Genomic DNA, 20,532 nt, shown 5'->3' with positions numbered 1-20,532 from the left:
TCCTGGGGGACCGAGAGGCTTGGAGACAGAGCTGGAGAAGACAAGAGGACCAGAGGCAGGAGCTCAAGCTCTCAGAGCCAAAGAGAGACAGATTCATTCCATCTTCATCAGCCTCATGGTGGCTGGTTTGTCCTTCTCCTGCCTGCACTGAAACCAAGGCCCATCTGAAGGGCCTCAAGAAAGCTAGCTGGACCCCACGCAAAGAGGCAATAAAGAATTTGGACTTTAACACCTGGCTATTCTTATGTTGATTACTGAAACAAAGGCTGATCCAGAGACCTCCAGAAAACCAACTGGAACATTACAACATATAAATGTTTGATTTGTATATATTTATATATCTGTATACCTAAGGTTGCATAAAAATTTCTTGGGCAAAAGGGGGTCTCGAGTGGAAAAAGTTTAAGAAGCCTTGGGCTAATGGATCAATTGAACCCCTAGTAGCATGTAAAAGACAAGTTCAAGTCACTTAAACTCTGTTTGGCTCATTCTGTCAAATCATGATCAAAAAAGAAAGTAAGCTTGAACTTAACTTGACATTCTGCAAGCAATAATTCCTCAAATTCAAATCACAATATTTAATTACTTTATACCTAATGAAAAAGGAAGCAGAGATTGTTTAAGAAGAATCTCAGATTTTAGATCATATATAAATACTAATTTGGCTATTAGTCCTCTGAATATGAGACCCTTGTTCACTCAAGTAGAAATCCTATTGTAATAAATTAATGATATCAAGCTTAAAATTCTTGCTTTAAATAAAACCAGAAGACAAAAAGTTGCAGTAAAACAGAAAAATGACTTACAGATCTCATTTAGAGAAAAAATAATTAATTTATCTCCTTCTGGAGGTAAATAAAGGAACTGGCAGAATTAACCTTATTACTCATTGACAAGAAACATTTCTTCACAGGACATTTAGTTATCTCCTTTTACATTGTTAATGACCAAGATTTGTATTTGTAAAAGACCAACATTTAAATGCTTTGAGTGCATGTATCAAAGTGGTGGCAGCTAGAGGCAACTAGGTAATGTAGTAAACTAGTACTAGCCCTGGAGTCAGAAAGGCCTGACTTCAAATCTGACCTCAGATACTTACTAGTTGTGTGATCTGGGCAAGTTACTTAACCCCAATTCACACACACACACACATACACACACACACACACGTGTGTGTGAGTGTGTGTGTGTGTGTGTGTGTGTGTAGTTAAGAGACACTTAGCTTAAGAAGTTGATTAGTTGACTTATATAAAGTAGCAGACCCAAGAAGAAAATTATCTCAATAGTCCAGAACTTTGGGTTTAACATAACATGAAATTTTATTTTATAAAACTATTGAATTGATTAATAAAACTAAGAGTTGGTTCTATGAAAAAACCAACAAAATAGACAAACCCTTAGTAAATCTGATTAAAAAAAGGAAAGAGGAAAATCAAATTGTTAGTCTTAAAAATGAAAAGGGAGAACTCGTCACTAACAAAGAGGAAATTAGAGCAATAATTAGGAGTTACTTTGCCCAACTTTATGCCAATAAATTCGACAACTTAAATGAAATAGAAAAATACCTCCAAAAATATAGCTTGCCCAAACTAACAGAGGAAGAAGTAAATATCCTAAACAGTCCCATCTCAGAAAAAGAAATAGAACAAACTATCAATCAACTCCCTAAGAAAAAATCCCCAGGACCAGATGGATTTACATGTGAATTCTACCAAACATTTAAAGAACAATTAACTCCAATGTTATATAAACTATTTGAAAAAATAGGGATGGAAGGAGTCCTACCAAACTCCTTTTATGACACAGACATGGTACTGATACCTAAACCAGGTAAGCTGAAAACAGAGAAAGAAAATTATAGACCAATCTCCCTAATGAATATTGATGCTAAAATCTTAAATAAAATATTAGCAAAAAGATTACAGAAAATCGTCACCAGGATAATACACTATGACCAAGTAGGATTTATACCAGGAATGCAGGGCTGGTTCAATATTAGGAAAACTATTAGCATAATCGACTATATCAATAACCAAACAAACAAAAACCATATGATCATCTCAATAGATGCAGAAAAAGCATTTGATAAAATCCAACATCCATTCCTAATAAAAACACTTGAGAGCATAGGAATAAATGGACTTTTCCTTAAAATAGTCAGGAGCATATATTTAAAACCATCAGTAAGCATCATATGCAATGGGGAAAAACTGGAACCTTTCCCAGTAAGATCTGGAGTGAAGCAAGGTTGCCCACTATCACCATTATTATTTAATATCGTATTAGAAACACTAGCCTCGGCAATAAGAGTCGAGAAAGATATTAAAGGAATTAGAGTAGGCAATGAGGAAACCAAACTATCACTCTTTGCAGATGATATGATGGTATACCTAGAGAACCCCAGAGATTCTACTAAAAAGCTATTGGAAATAATTCATAATTTTAGCAAAGTAGCTGGCTACAAAATAAATCCCCATAAATCCTCAGCATTTTTATACATCACCAACAAAACCCAACAGCAAGAGATACAAAGAGAAATTCCATTCAGAATAACTGTTGATACCATAAAATATTTGGGAATCTATCTACCAAAGGAAAGTCAGGAATTATATGAGCAAAATTATAAAAAAGTCTCCACACAAATAAAGTCAGACTTAAATAATTGGAAAAATATTAAGTGCTCTTGGGTCGGCCGAGCGAACATAATAAAGATGACAATACTCCCTAAACTAATCTATTTATTTAGTGCTATACCAATCAGACTTCCAAGAAAATATTTTATTGATCTAGAAAAAATAACAACAAAATTCATATGGAACAATAAAAAGTCAAGAATCTCAAGGGAATTAATGAAAAAAAAATCAAATGAAGGTGGTCTAGCTGTACCTGATCTAAAATTATATTATAAAGCAGCAGTCACCAAAACCATTTGGTATTGGCTAAGAAATAGATTAGTGGATCAGTGGAAAAGGCTAGGTTCACAAGACAGAATAGTCAACTATAGCAATCTAGTGTTTGACAAACCCAAAGCCCCTAACTTCTGGGAAAAGAATTCATTATTTGATAAAAACTGCTGGGATAATTGGAAATTAGTATGGCAGAAATTAGGCATGGACCCACACTTAACACCATATACCAAGATAAGATCAAAATGGGTCTATGACCTAGGCATAAAGAACGAGATTATAAATAAATTAGAGGAACATAGAATAGTTTATCTCTCAGACTTGTGGAGGAGAAAGAAATTTGTGACCAAAGATGAACTAGAGACCATTACTGATCACAAAATAGAAAATTTTGATTACATCAAATTAAAAAGCCTTTGTACAAATAAAACTAATGCAAACAAGATTAGAAGGGAAGCAACAAACTGGGAAAACATTTTCACAGTTAAGGGTTCTGATAAAGGCCTCATTTCCAAAATATATAGAGAACTGACTCAAATTTATAAGAAATCAAGCCATTCTCCAATTGATAAATGGTCAAAGGATATGAACAGACAATTTTCAGAGGATGAAATTGAAACTATTACCACTCATATGAAAGAGTGTTCCAAATCATTATTGATCAGAGAAATGCAAATTAAGACAACTCTGAGATACCACTACACACCTGTCAGATTGGCTAAGATGACAGGAAAAAATAATGATGAATGTTGGAGGGGATGCGGGAAAACTGGGACACTAATGCATTGTTGGTGGAGTTGTGAACGAATCCAACCATTCTGGAGAGCAATCTGGAATTATGCCCAAAAAATTATCCAATTGTGCATACCCTTTGATCCAGCAGTGTTTCTATTGGGCTTATATCCCAAAGAAATACTAAAGAAGGGAAAGGGACCTGTATGTGCCAAAATGTTTGTAGCAGCCCTGTTTGTAGTGGCTAGAAACTGGAAAATGAATGGATGCCCATCAATTGGAGAATGGCTGGGTAAATTGTGGTATATGAATGTTATGGAATATTATTGTTCTGTAAGAAATGACCAGCAGGATGAATACAGAGAGGACTGGCGAGATTTACATGAACTGATGCTAAGTGAAATGAGCAGAACCAGGAGATCATTATACACTTCGACAACGATATTGTATGAGGATATATTTTGATGGAAGTGGATTTCTTTGACAAAGAGACCTAACTGAGTTTCAATTGATAAATGACGGACAAAAGCAGCTACACCCAAAGAAAGAACACTGGGAAATGAATGTGAACTATCTGCATTTTTGTTTTTCTTCCCGGGTTATTTATACCTTCTGAATCCAATTCTCCCTATGCAACAAGAGAACTGTTCGGTTCTGCAAACATATATTGTATCTAGGATATACTGCAACATATCCAACATAAAAAGGACTGCTTGCCATCTAGGGGAGGGGGTGGAGGGAGAGAGGGAAAAAAAAATCGGAACAGAAATGAGTGTCAATATAAAGTAATTATTAAATAAAAATTAAAAAAAATTTTATTTTATAAGGGATAATCAAGCAATCAACAAGTATTTTTCATGAATTTACACTGTGCAAAGCACAATGCTAAGAGCTGAGGGATACAAATACAAGAGCCAAAAAGTCCCTGGCTTCAAGAAGCTTAATTCTAGTGAGATACTTTGTTATTGTTGTTCAATCATGTCCAACTCTTTGTGACCCTGTAGATCATATTGTCCATGGAGTTTTCTCAGCAAAAATCCTGGAGTGAATTAAGACAAACAGAGGCTAAATGACTTGTCCAGGCTCATACAGCTAGTACATGTCTGAAGCTGGATTTGAATTCAGATCTTTTTGACTCCAGTCCCAATCTACTAAGTCACCCAGTTGCCTCCAATGAGGCACTACAATCAATATTTGAAAAGACTACCATTTGGGTTAAAAAATCAATTTCACAAGTACAAGGTAGATCAACAAAGGTAGACAGCAATTCATCTGAAAAAGACAAGGTAGGGGAGCAGGGTGCAGTTTAATGATCTGTAACAGCTGATTACAAATTAATGTTGGGTAATCCAAAGAGGTATCATTCTTAGATTAAGAGACATCATGTTCGGGACTAGGGAGGTCATTGTTTCGCTGTTCTCTCTTTTAGAGTATTGTGTTCAGTTCAGAGTGTTGTGTTTTAAGGAGGACATTGATAAATTAAAGATTATTCAGCTTTAATGGGTTCAATATCTAACTGAACTTACCTCCCCCATTTGGATAGAATAGGTCAAAGAGTTTCCAGTAAATTTAAAGATTGGCAGAGACTATGGATAAGTATTCCTCATTTGATAGGCCAGAACAATAATTATAACTTCTCTACTCACCCATCCCCACTCCAATCATGGAAATGGTAATTGTTCTACAAATAAGCCCTAGTATATACTGAGGTATATATTGAGAGGTTATTGCTGTCGTTTCAGTCATGTTTGATTCTTTATGACCCCATTTGGGATTTTCTTGGCAGAGATACTGGAGTGGTTTATTATTGGCTTTTCTGTTCATTTTTCAGATGAGGATTTCAGGTAAACAAGGTTCAGTGACTTGCCCAGGATCACACAGCTAGTTAAATATCTGAGAAGTAAAATGATTTGCCCAGAATAATATGAATTAGAAGTAGATTTTGAACCCATTTCTTCCTGGTTCTGAGACCAAACTGCTGTTCACTATACCACTTTCTCTCTCACTGTATAGAGCACACTTTAATCCAAAGTTGTTGTTGTCCTTTAGAGAGGACCAAGGACATCAAGATATCGGAGATAAAATGGTAGCTGATCTTGATGTCTTGAATTAGATATAGATAGAGGCAGAGTTGCACAAAATTTTCAGCCTCATTCTCTGTTCCAGAGTCCAGTGGCAGGAAAAATGTCAAGATGCTTGATGATCCAGTCTGTAGTAAATGACCTTCAATGTCTGACCAAGCTCTAAGTGCTCCACAACACCTGTTTCAGCAGCCTTCATTGACTGTTGGAACAAAATGTTCTCATTTGCCCATTCTGCCATTGGAAGTCTTGAGGCCTGTGAGTTATCCTCACCTTGGATTATTCCCAAAGAATTTTTTAATAGCAGTGATGAATCACTAGGTATCCAGGTATCCAGTCTCAAGCTGAAGTAAGTAGAACAATCATCCAAATCATTTGGGAAAAAAAAAGCATATTTAAAATTCATAGGAAATGTGGAGATTTTTTTTTAGTTACTATATTTTTCATTCAGCAAAAATCCACCTTCTCTTCCTCTCATCCTCCCTGTTTACCTATATTCTGTATCAATTCATTTTAGTTCTTCTAAATTCTTTTGCAACCATCCTCATCACCGTTTCTAATAGCACAATAGGATTAATGAATCTTATTTATATACTAAAACTTATTCAGCTATTCCTTAATTTATTGATACCCCAACAGTTTCCAATTCTTTGTCACCACCAAAAAGAGCTGTTACACATATTTTTGTACATACTTAATTAGGACTAATATCTTACCTAATCTCTTCTCCTCTTTCCCTTCTCTTCTTTCTCTTTAATGAAATGTATTTCTGTATCCAATTCTCTGTATATATATATATATTCTTCACTCCTTTGATCAATTCAAATGAGAGTGAAGTTCAAGTGTTAACTGATCCCAGTCACCCATTTCTCCTTGTTTGTACAAATATTTACTTGTATACTCCAATTATATAAGATTATAATCTAACTCTGCTTAATATGACTGACAAAATGTAGTTTCTTTACTTTTTTCTTTTGATTGAATCTATTTTAGTTTTAACTTTGTCTGAGATCATGATTACCCTTTCTTTTTTTGCCTAATAAATTCTTTTTTTTAAATAACTTTTTATTGACAGAACCCATGCCAGGGTAATTTTTTTTATCCCTTTCACTTACTCTCCTCCACCCCCTCCCCAAGATGGCAAGCAGTCCTATACATGTTAAATAGTTTACAGTATATCCTAGATAGAATATATGTGTGCAGAACTGAACAGTTCTCTTATTGCACAGGGAGAATTGGATTCAGAAGGTATAAATAACCTGGGAAGAAAAACAAAAATGCAAGCAGTTTATATTCATTTCCCAGTGTTCTTTCTTTGGGTAAAGCTGCTTCTGTCCATCCTTGATCAATTGAAACTGAGTTAAAAAAAAAAATTCTTTGTCGAAGAAATCCACTTCCATCAGAATACATCTTCATACAGTATCGTTGTTGAGGTATATAATGATCTCCTGGTTCTGATCATTTCACTTAGCATCAGTTCATGGAATCTTTCCATCCCTCTCTATATTCATCCTGTTGGTCATTTCTTACAGAACAATAATATTCCATAACATTCATATACCACAATTTACCCAACCATTCTCCAATTGATGGGCATCCATTCATTTTCCAGCTTCTCCCACTACAAACAGGGCTGCCACAAACATTTTGGCACATACAGGTCCCTTTCCCTTCTTTACTATCTCTTTGGGGTATAAGCCCAGTAGAAACACTGCTGGATCAAAAGGTATGCACAGTTTGATAACTTGTTGAGCATAACACCCAAAGAAGGAATACTGGGAAACGAATGTGAACTATTTGCATTTTTGATTTTCTTCCCGAGTTATTTTTACCTTCTGAATCCAATTCTCCCTGTGCAACAGGAGAACTGTTCGGTTCTGCAAATATGTATTGTATCTAGGATATACTGCAACATATTTAACATATATAGGACTGCTTGCCATCTTGGGGGGGAGGTGGAGGGAGGGAGGGGAAAAAACAAAACATAAGCGAGTGCAAGGGATAATGTTGTAAAAAATTACCCTGGCATGGATTCTGTCAATACAAAGTTATTATTAAATAAAATAAAATTAAAAAAAAAACAAAACAAAACTTGTTGAGCATAGTTCCAAATTGCTCTCCAGAATGGCTAGATGTGTTTACAATTGCCTGATAAATTCTACTCCTGATCTTTATTTTATGTTTGTGTATGTCTCTTTATTTCCTAATCCTCCTGACTTAACAATTTTACATCTATCTGCTACCTTGCCCTCATATTACTTAACCTATTCCCTTTAAGGATCCCTTCTTTATCCTTTCCCTTTCCCCTTGCCATCTTGCTTCTATCTGAATTTAGAAGATTTTTATAGCCTTCCAAATATAAATGATGTTCCTTCTTTATTCCATTCCTGTTAATCTACAAATCCTTCTATAACTTACTTAATCCTGTTCCCAAATATATAAATTTAGAAGACTTTTATTCCCTTCTAATTGTATATGTTGTTCTCTTTTAACCCAGATCTAATGTGCTAGGGTTACTTTAAAATCCTTCCCTTATCCTCTCCCCCCTCTCTATCTTCTTACTCTCTTTTTTTTATTATGAATTTAAAAGACTTTCAAAGCCTAAAACTATATGTATATGTATTGTTCTTTCTTTAACCTATTACCAATGAGAGTAAGGTTTCAGAATTACCAGCTCTTTTCCCCCATCTAATTGCTCTGTGTCAGTTCTTCCTCTCAAACCTCATTTGTATGAAATAATTACTCTTTTTACCTTTTCCTACACAGTTTTGCTTTTTAGAATCACATAATCCTGAGCTCTACCCCAATCTTTCTTTTGAACAACACAATTACTAATAGTAATCTTGGACATACAGTTTACATTTCCACATACAAAATGTAAACAGTCTGTCCTTTCTGAATCCCTTTTAGTCTTTGATGTTTACTAAATTGTTTTCTTAATTCTTCTATGTCAACTTTTCTATTAAATTCAGGTCTTTTTGCAATAAAATTCTAAAACTTTGATGGCTTCTCCTTGCTCAATTCTAATTTTCAAGAAGTTTTTTCTTCCTTAAGATTCTGGATCTCCTTTTCCAGTTAATTGACTTTCTTTTCATAATCTTATTGCTTTCCTTGAATTGTTCTTGTTTTATTTTTATTTTTTCCTCAATCTCTCTCATTTGATTTCTAAAGTCATTTTAAAGTTCTTCTATGAATTCTTTTTGGGTAGCTTATCATTTGACAATACTCTTTGAAATAGGAGAGGCTCTTTTTTGGTAGTTTTATACCTTTTGTGCTAAACTGTCAATTTTCTTTTTAATTCTTTTTTCCATCAATCCAATTTCTTTTCCAGTTTTTCCCTAATGCTCTCATTTAAGTGATACAAACCTTTTTAACTCTTTAAAAAAACCATTCACTTTATCTATTTTAGGAATACTAGTTGAATGTGTGCCCAAATCTTTTCTTTTTTTTTTCTTTGTTTATTTGATTTTTTATTATATCTTTTTATTTACAAAACATATGCATGGATAATTTTTCTACATTGACCCTTGCAAAACCTTCTGTTCCAACTTTTCCCCTCCTTCTCCTCACCCCATCCTCTAAATGGCAGGTAGTCCAATAAATGTTAAATATATTAAAGTATATGTTAAATACAATATACGTATACATATTTATACAGTTATCTTGCTGCACAAGAAAAATCAGATCTAGAAAGAAAGTAAAAAAAAACCTGAGAGGGAAAACAAAAATGCAAGCAAACAACAACAGAAAGAATGGAAATGCTATGTTGTGGTCCACACTTATTTCCTACAGGCCTCTCTCTGGGTTTAGCTGGTTCTCTTCATTACTGAACAGTTGAAACTGATTTGAATCATCTCATTGTTGAAAAGAGCCACACCTGTCAGAATTAATCAGTATATATTATTATTGTTGAAATGTATGAGATCCTGGTTCTGCTCATTTCACTTAATATCAGTTCATGTAAGTCTCTTCAGGCCTCTCTGAAATCACCCTGCTGTTCATTTCTTATAGAACAATAATATTCTATAACATTCATATACCACAATTTATTCAACCATTCTCCAACTGATGGGTATCCATTCATTTTCTAGTTTCTAGCCACTATTAAAAAAAAATGCCACAAACATTTTTGCACATGTGGGTCCCTTTCCCTTCTTTGAGATCTCTTTGGCATATAAGCCCAGCAGTAACACTGCTAGGCCAAAGGGTATACACAGTTTGATAACTTTCTGAGCATAGTTCCAAATTGCTCTCCAGAATGGTTGGATTCATTCACAGTTCCACCAACAATGTATCAGTGTCCTAGTTTTCCCACATCCCCTCCTGTCATCTTTTCCTGTCATCTTAGCCAATCTGACAAGTGTGTATGGTATCTTAGAGTTGTCTTAATTTGCATTTCTCTGATCAATAGTAATTTGGAGCATCTTTTCATATGACTAGAAATAGTTTCAATTTCTTCATCAGAAAAATTGTCTCTTCTTATTCTTTGACCATTTATCAATTGGAAAATGGCTTGATTTTTTTTTATAAATTTTATTAGAATTTTATAAACTTTATTAGAATCTTTGACTGTAAAACTGTTTTCCCATTTTATTGCTTCCCTTCTCTGCATTAGTTTTATTTGTACAAAACCTTTTTAACTTGATATAATCAAAGTTTTCTATTTTGTGATCAATAATGATCTCTAATTCTTCTTTGGTCACAAATTCCTTCCTCCTCCACAGGTCTAAGAGGTAAACTATCCTATGTTGTTAGAATCCTAGTGTTAACTCAATGGAATTGATACAATGCTTATTGGTTCACACATTAGAGCAAATCCTTACAAGGTATTAAGTCACTAATATTGGTAAAAACAATGCTTGAGTTTACACCTTTGAGAATTCACACATTGGCTTACACATTGGAGTTCACAAGTACGGGAGATACACAGTTAACTTTGTAACTTTGTGAATTCACACTTGCCATAATCCCACTCTTTTAGAGGAGAAGTCAACCTTTGGGTTTACACCTTTAAGAGATCATATTTAGGAAGCTCTTAGAGCTTCAGTCAGTCAGTTGAAAAGATTGAGAGGGGACCATCAGTTGGAGATTGAGAAGTCACAAGTCGGCATTGAGCTAAAGGCAGAAGCTGGATGAGCTAAAAGACAAGCTGCAAAAGCTCTTGGAATCAAGGAGGGAGATAGGCCTCTAAGAAAGCTAACTGGGCCCAAGGAAAGAGATAAGACTTGGAAGGAAAAAATAAACATTTGGATTTTATTAGCTGGCTGCATTTGAAGTGATTATTACTTTGAACCAAAACTAAGGCTGCCTCCAGAAAACCTCCCCAAGAAACCTGCTCCCAGAGAACAATCATATTATAAAAAAGAAGAGAACACCACACTATGTTCCTCTAATTTATTTATAATCTCATTCTTTATGCCTAAATCATGAACCCATTTTGACCTTGTCTTGGTGTATGGTGTTAAGTGTGGGTCAATGCCTTGTTTTTGCCATACTAGTTTCCGATTTTCCCAGCAGTTTTTGTCAAACAGTGACTTCTTTATTATCATCATCATTATTATTATAGCTTTTTATTTACAAGATATATGCATAGGTAATTTTTCAGCATTGACAGTTGCAAATCCTTTTATTCCAATTTTTTCCCTCCTTCCCCCCACCCCTTCCCCCAGATGGCAGGTTGACCAATACATGTTAAATATGTTAAAATGTAAGTTAAATACCATATATGTATACATGTCCAAACAATTATTTTGTTGTATAAAAAGAGTCAGACTTTGAAATAGTGTTAGCCTGTGAAGGAAATCAAAAATTCAGGAGGACAAAAATAAAGGAATTGGAAATGCTATGTAGTGGTTCATAGTCATCTCCCAGAGTTCTTTTGCTGAGTGTAGCTGGTTCAGTTCATTACTGCTCTATTGGAATTGATTTGGTTCATCTCATTGTTGAAGATGGCCACATCCATCAGAATTGATCTTCATATAGTATTGTTATTGAAGTATATAATAATCTTCTGGTCCTGCTCATTTCACTTAGCATCACTTCATGTAAGTCTCTCCAGGCCTTTTTGAAATCATCCTGCTGATCATCTTTTACAGAACAATAATATTCCATAATATTCATATACCACAATTTATTCAGCCATTCTCCAATTGATGGGCATCCACTCAGTTTCCAGTTTTTAATCACTACAAAAAGGGCTGTCACAAACATTCTTGCACATACAGTTTCCTTTCCCTCCTTTAAAATTTCTTTGGGATATAAGCCCAGTAATAACACTGCTGGGTCAAAGGGTATGCACAGTTTGATAGCTTTTTGAGCATAGTTCCAAATTGCTCTCCAGAATGGCTGGATGAATTCACAATTCCACCAACAATATATTAGTGTCCCAGTTTCCCCACACCCCCTCCAACATTCCACATTATCTTTCTTTGTCATTCCAGCCAATCTGATAGGTGTGTAGTAGTATCTCAGAGTTGTCTTAATTTGTATTTCTCTGATTAATAATGACTTAGAGCATCTTTTCATATGATTAGAAATAGTTTCAATTTCTTTGTCTGAGAATTGTCCAAACAGTGAATTCTGATCCCAAAAGCTGGGGTCTTGGGGTTTGTTAAATACTAAATTACTATAGTTATTGACTATTTTGTCTTGTGAACCTAACCTATTCTACTGAATAGACTAGTTTATTTCTTAGCCAGTACCAAATGGTTTTGATGGCCACTGCTTTATGATATAGTTTTAGAACTAGAACAGCTAGGCCACCTTCATTGATTTTTTTTTTCATTATAGTTCCCTTGAAATTCTTGACCTTTTGTTCTTCCAGATGAATTTTGTTGTTATTTTTTCTACGTCAGTAAAAAAGTTTCTTGGGAGTTTGATGGATATAGCACTAAATAAATAGATTAATTTAGGGAGTATTATCATAATTTATTATATTTGCTTGACCTATCCAAGTGCACTTATTTTTCCAATTCGTTAGATGTGACTTTATTTTTGTGGAATGTGTTTTGTAGTTTTACTTATATAGTTCCTGACTTTCCCTTGCTAGATAGATTCCCCAATATTTTATACTATTGATAGTTATTTTAAATGGAATGTCTCTTTGTATCTCTTGCTGTTGGATTTTGTTAGTGATGTATAAAAATGCTGATGATTTATATGGATTTATTTTGTATCCTGCAACTTTGCTAAAGTTGTGGATTATTTCTACCGACTTTTTAGTAGATTCTCTGGGGTTCTCTAAGTATACCATCATATATCTGCAAAGAGTGATAATTCGGTTTCCTCATTACTTACTCTAATTCCTTTAATTTTTTTTTCATTTCTTATTGCCAAAACTAGCATTTCTAATACAATATTGAATACTAATGGTGATAGTGAACAACCTTGTTTCATTCCTGATCTTATTGGGAACACTTCTAGTTTATCCCCATTATATAGGGGGATTATATATATTATATATATATTATTATATATCATTACATATATATATATACTATATATATATATATAGTGATGGTTTTAAATAGATGTTACTGACTATTTTAAAGAAAAGTCCATTTATTGCTATACTCTCAAGTGTTTTTAATAGGAATGAATGTTGTATTTTATCAAATGCTTGTTCTGCATCTATTGATATGATCATATGGCTTTTATTAATTGGGTTATTTAGTCAATTATGCTAATAGTTTTCCTACTGTTGAACCAGCCCTGTATTCCTGGTATAAATCCTACTTGGTTGTGGTGTATTATGCTGGGGATAATTTTCTGTAATCTTTTTGCTAATATTTTATTTAAGATTTTTCCATCAATATTCATTAGGGAGAATGGTCTATAATTTTCATTTTCTATTTTCAACTTACCTGGTTTAGGTTTCAGTACCATGTCAGTGTCATAAAAGGAATTTGGTAGGAGTCCTTCATTCTCTATTTTTTCAAATAGTTTATATAACATTGGAGTTAATTGTTCTTTAAATGTTTGGTAGAATTCACATGTGAATCCATCTAGTCCTGGGGATTTTTTCTTAGGGAGTTGATTAATAGTTTGTTCTATTTCTTTTTCTAAAATGGAACTATTTAAGCAATTTACTTCCTCCGCTGTTAATCTGGGCAACCTATCTTTTTGTATTTTTTATTTTTAAGACTAACAATTTGATTTTCCTCTTTCCTTCTTCTAATTAAATTTATCAAAGATTTATCTATTTTGTTGTTTTTTTCACAAAACCAACTCTTAGTTTTATTTATTAATTCAATAATTTTTTATTTTTAATTTTATTAATTTCTCCTTTTATTTTTTGAATTTCAAATTTAGTATTTGATTGGGGTTTTTTAATTTGCTCTTTTTCTAGCTTTTCAAGTTGCAGGCCCAATTCATTGATCTTTTCTTTCTCTATTTTATGCAAGTAAACCTCTAGAGATATAAAATTTCCCCTTATTATCACTTTGGCTGCATTTTGGTATGTTATCTCATTGTTGTCATTCTCTTGGGCGAAATTATCAATTGTGTCTATGATTTGCTATTTCACCCATTCATTATTTAGGATGAGATTATTTCATTTCCAATTACTTTTTGGTCTATTTCCCACTGGCTTTTTATTGAATGTAGTTTTTATTGCATCATGAGCTGAAAAGAATGCATTTACTATTTCTGCTTTTTTGCATTCTTGTGTCCTAAAATATGATCAATTTTTTGTATAAGTTCCATGAACTGCCAAGAAGAAAGTGTACTCCTTTCTGTCTCCATTCAGTTTTCTCCAAAAATCTATCATATATAACATTTCTAATATTCTATTTATCTCTTTAACTTCTTTCTTATGTTTTGTGGTTTAATTTATCCAATTCTGAGAGTGCAAGGTTGAGATCTCTCACTATTATACTTTTAATGTCTATTTTTTTCTTGCAGCTCTCTTAACTTCTCCTTTAGAAATTTAGATGCTATACCACTTGGTGCATATATGTTTAGTATTTATATTGCTTCATTAACTATGAAACCCTTTAGCAGGATATACTCTCCTTCCTTATCTCTTTTAATTAGATCAATTTTTGCTTTTGCTTGATCTGAGATCCCTGCTTTTTTGATTTCACCTGGAGCATAATAGATTCTGGTCCAGCTTTTTACCTTTACTCTGTATGTATCACTCTGTTTTAAATGTGTTCCCTGTAAACAATATATTTTAGGATTCTGACTTTTAATCCAGTCTGCTATGCACTTCCACTTTATGGAAGTGTTCATCCCATTCACATTTATGGTTAAAACTACTAATTCTGTATTTCCTGCCATCTTATTATCCCCAGATTATACTTTTCTCTTTTCTTTACTCCCTCACCCCCCTTCCCAGTATTAAATTTATGAGCATCACTTGCCTCACATAGCTCTCCTTCTTTAGAATTTCTTCCTCCCCCTTAAAGTCCCTCTCCCTTTCTTATACCTTTCCCCTACTGTTTCTGTATTCCCTTCTATTTAGTCTACCCCTTCCCTTTTCACTTTTCACCTCCTACTTTTCAATGAGGTGAGAGAAATTTCTCTGTAAACTAAAAATTTCTAATATTTTCTCTTTGAGCCAAATCTGATGAGAGTAAGATTCACACAAAGGTCCTCCCCCTCCCATTCCTTCAGATATGATAGGTTTTCTTTGCCTCCTTGTGAGATGTAATTTACCTCTTTCTATCTTCACTTTTTATTGAATGTAGTTTTTATTGCATCATGATCTGAAAAGAATGCATTTATTATTTCTACCTTTTTGCCTTTGATTCTGAGGTCCTTCTCTCCTAATATATGATCAATTTTTTGTATAGGTTCCATGAACTACCAAGAAGAAAGTGTACTCCTTTGTGTTTCAATTTTTTTTTGGATACAATCCCCTTTCTACTTCTAATTCCTTTTTTTTTATATTATAACAGTAAAATCAAATTATACATGTGCTCTCTATGTACGACCATAACATAAATACAATTCTCAAGAGTTCTTTTTACCTTTTTATACTTCTCTTGACCCTATATTTGGAGGTGAAATTTTTTGTTTAGCTCTTTTTTTCATTAGAAATAAATGTAATTCTCCTGTTTCATTGATTTTTTTTTAAAATTTTTATTTAATAATTACTTTATATTGACAGAATCCATGCCAGGGTAATTTTTTTACAACATTATCCCTTGCACTCATTTCTGTTCCAATTTTTCCCCTCTCTCCCTCCACCCCCTCCCCTAGAAGGCAAGCAGTCCTATATATGTTGAATATGTTGCAGTATATCCTAGATACAATATATGTTTGCATCTCCTGTTTCATTGAATGTCCCATCTTCTTCCCTGGAAAAAAATGCTCAGCTTAGCTGGGTAATTTATTCTTGGCTTCATTCCAAGTTCCTTTGCCTTTCAAAATATCAGATTCCAAGCCCTTCAATCCTTTAATGTGGAAGCTGCTAGATCCTGAGTGATTCTTATTGTGGCTCCTTGTATTTGAATTGTTTTTTTTTTTTTTTTTCTGGCTTCTTATAATATTTTTCTTTAGTATGATAGTTATGAAATTTAGCCACCATACTCCTTGGGGTTTTAAATTTGGGGTCTCTTTCAGGGGGTGTTCAATGAATTCTTTCAACGCCTATTTTACCTTCTAATTCTATGACATCTGGGCAGTTCTCTTTGATGATTTCCTGAAAAATAGTGTCCAGGCTCTTTTTTTTTAATCATGACTTTAAGGGAGTCCAATAATCCTTAGATTATCTCTCCTAGCTCTATTTTCCAGATTTGTTGTTTTTCTAAGTAGATATTTAACATTTTTCTTTTTTTTTCATTTTTTTGGTTTTGTTTGACTGATTCTTGATGTTCCATTGAATCATTCATTTCCGTTTTTTCAGTTCTGGTTTTTAATGAGTTATTTTTTTCATTTACTTTTTTTAAAACTTCTTTTTGTATATGTCCAATTGAGTTTTTAAATGAGTTGGTTTGTTCTATGGAATTTTTTTCCATTTCACAATTTTTAAAGGAGTTATTTTCTTTTTACACTTCACTTTTTTCACTTTACAATTCTATTTCCCTGGGAGTTCTTTACCTTTTCCATTTCACATTTCAGGGAGTTGTTTTCTTTTTCAAATCTTTCTTTTAATGAGTTATATGCCTTTTCCATACTCTCTTGCAGAGTTTTCCTTTTCTTTCCCCATTCTTGTTGTAGCTCTCTTTTAAGATCCTTTTTAATTTCTTCTAAGAGAGCTTTGTGTGGTTAGGACCAGGTTATTAAAGGGGGAACCCTTTGGGGCTTCATCTGGAGACTGTCTGCCATTAATCTCCTTAGGGTTGGAAATCTGTTTTCTTTCAGTATAGAAGCTGTCTATAGTTAGAGCTTGCTTTGCTTATTAAAAAAAAAAAGTTGGGATCTGTCTTTAGGCCAAGGAGGTTCCAAGTTTCCTCTACAGACCAGAAATGGACAGTGGCTGCCCTGGGAACAGCAACTGTGCTGCGAACACCTTGCAGAGAGCAGCTGAACTGCAGAAGAGTGGTTGCCCTGCAGAGAGCGGCCACTGTGAACAGACTGCGAAAAGAAGCTGCACTGTGATCTTGCTAAGTCATTCCCAGTGCTGGGTGGATGTGTCCAGGTCCTGTGAGACTGGCATTTTGGGGTACACTCTACCTTTTGCATTTGTGTAACTTCTCTGCTGATCTACTGCTTTGCAACCAAAGCAGAGCAACCAACACTGTGGTGGAGTCCTTCCCACAAATTCTCTACCCCATGGAGACTGCACCCCACCCTACCGAGACTGCACCCTACCCCACAGAGACTGTACCCCACCCTACAGAGACTGCACCCCACCCCGCAGAGACTGCACCCTACCCTTGGTTTACTCAGCATGTACTGGCCTCCATGTTCTGTCTCCCTGCATATGCTGGCCTCCTTCCATCCACGATCAAGACAGACCTTTTCTGGCAATCTTTGAAATTATCTTCCACTGGTAATTTGTCATACTCTCAATATTCATGGATTCTACTATTTCACTATTTGAAGCACTATTTCAGAGGCTGAATTTTGTAATCAATAGTGAGGGTAGTAGGGGAGCTCAGAATGAAGTCGTGTCCTCTCCATCATCTTGGCTCTGCCCTCTGGAATCCAAATTTTTTTTTTTTTTGAGACTTTACTTTTAAATATTTTGAAGTCATTCTCTTCTTTTAATTGGAATCTTGGGTAATCCTGTCATCAAAATAGACTTTTATGATGAAATTCTTTTTTGTTTGTTCGTTCTTCTAGCCTATTGTCTGACTTTGGTTAGAATCAGGCTCTGAACTGGAGGGAAAATCTCAACTATTCTTGCTGCTTCTTTATTGGGCTATTGTATTATTCTAGGATCTCAAAAACAAGCTTTCAATGCTCCCAAAGTAGTCTGATCCATGGCAAAGTCTAACCACTGCCCAAATCTACCAGTTTCTTAATTGGCTTTGATTTTGAGCAACATAACCATGAGTTTACCTGGTTTGGATTTCCAGTAGACTTTTACTGGATTTAGCCAGTATCAAGAACTGGAAAACTCTATTGGTTCAAAGCGACACAACTGTAGGCTCCATTTCCCTTTAGACCAGGACTCCTGTTCTGGTCACATCACCCCACTACTCAATAAATTCCTGTGGCTTCCTACTGCCTCTATGATCAAATACCAAATGCTCTGTTTGGCATTCAAAGTCCTTCATAATCTATCCCCCTGTCTAGAAACTTTTCTCGTCTTCTTACATCTTACTCTCCAGCACATACTCTTTGATCCAATAATCCCATGAACAAGACTCTCTATCTCTCAGCTTCAGGCATTCTTTGGCTGCTCTGAGTGCCTGGAACACTCTTCCTTCTCTACTCAGACTACTGACCTTCCTAGTTTCCTTTAAATCCCAGCTAAAATCCCATCTTCTACAGGAAGTCTTCTCTAACACTTCTCAATTTCAGTGCCTTTTCTCTGTTAATTATTTTCTATTTATCCTATCAATTGCTTAATCTATTTATGTTTGTTTGCAGATTGTTCTTCCCCATCCCCCATTCAACTGTAAATTTCTTGTTTTTTCCCTCTTTTTATATCTCCAGCACTTCGAACAATACTTGGCACATACTAGGTGCTTAATAATGTTTATTGTTTGATTGATTGCTTCTGAATTTTCCTTGTTCATTCACATCTTGTCTGATTGCCCAGCCTCTAGTCATACAAGAATAGTAAGTGGTACCAAATCTATGGGGTTATTTCTTGCATCTTGCCTTGAATCCTACAGATAATACTCAAAATAGTTTTCCTATTATCATTAGTATTTAACATTTTCTAAGAACATTATCTCCCTGGTATCACTGTGGTAGCTATGGCTACCACTGGACACATTTCAGGACATTTTTTGATCCTGAAAAACAAATGGGATTTCAAGGTGGTGGTGGTGGTGGTGAATCTTTAAATGTAGAAGATATAGGAAATTAGAGAATTAGAGCTACTGTTACTGGCTCCTCTACTTTAGACAGCTAGAGCATGAAGTTTTATTTGTTTTATGAATAACAAAAGTCTTTGCACTAAAAATGTGGTTGCTAGCATCTCCTCAACCTATTAAAAACACCCACAGAGTCAGATTCTTGAAGGTTCTTAGACCTGGGGGATTCACCACTCTATGCTTCCAGCTTAATGAGTGTTGCCTCGGTGGAAAAAAAGGAAGACAAAAGGAGATTCTGGCATACAATTCAATTGAATTCCACTGAACCAGAACCAGGATATAGCCTTGCCATTTATTTAACAACTTTATTCTTACAAGCTGAGTAAACCCATTCTTGCATGATCCCATTACTTCTGTTAGATCAGTTATTTACATGATTCTGATACATGAGGTTAGGGTAAGCTGCCAGAAGTCTGAGCAAGGAGAATCCTCCATCATTCTTCCCACTCAAGCTTTAAAAAAAGGTGAGGAAGTATAATGACATTAATGGCTTCCTTAACAATAAGAAGAAATCAAAAAGATTTCTGTATAAATTGAGCCAGGCTAAATAAAGCAACTTTGAGATATAAAATTAACTTTGGCACTACCTTGTTATAATTTTAATATGAAAAACAGGCATAAATATATACTATATTTAAAATTCATTACTATCCAATGGCTATTAATACAAGTAATGAATTTCAAAGGAATGAATCCTTAGCACTATAACTTCTAATCTCCTCTGCTACTTCTGGCAAATTTCTTTACTGAATCTACAGAAGAAAACAAAGAGGATCCCAAATCTGATCTTGTCTCCTGAATTGTGGTAATCAATAGCATTTATTAAACTCCTATTACATGTCAAGTACGTGCTAAGCCCTGGTGATACAATGAAAGGCAAAAACCAATCGCTGCTTTCAAGGAACTCAAAGGGAGACAACATGCAAAGAAATATGTACAAATGAGACATAGAGAATAAATTGGAAATTATCAACAGAAGGAACACATTAATATTAAGGAGAACTGGGAAATGTTTTTTAATAGGAGATAGGACTTTAGCTGATACTTGAAGGAAGGCATGGAGGCCAAGAAATGGAGATGAGAAAGGAAAGTATTCCAGGCATAGGAGGGAGTCAGTGAAAACACTATACATATGGGGGGGAATCAGTTATAAGAAAATTGAAAAGGTCATGAAGAGCTTAGAAAGCTCTTTTTTATTTGATCCTAGAAATAATAGAAACTGATGGAGTTAATTGAATTATATTGAAATTATATGATCATCCTTTCATTTGAGAAAGATTAATTTGACTGCTGAGTGAACAATAAACCTGAGTGGGAAGAGACTTGAAGCACAAGGACTAACTAGGTTTTTCCAAAATTTCAGGCATGAGAGGATGT

Source organism: Antechinus flavipes, chromosome 2, assembly GCF_016432865.1.
Source record: "Antechinus flavipes isolate AdamAnt ecotype Samford, QLD, Australia chromosome 2, AdamAnt_v2, whole genome shotgun sequence".
Classification (NCBI taxonomy): Eukaryota; Metazoa; Chordata; class Mammalia; order Dasyuromorphia; family Dasyuridae; genus Antechinus; species Antechinus flavipes.
This window is presented reverse-complemented; position numbering follows the sequence as displayed.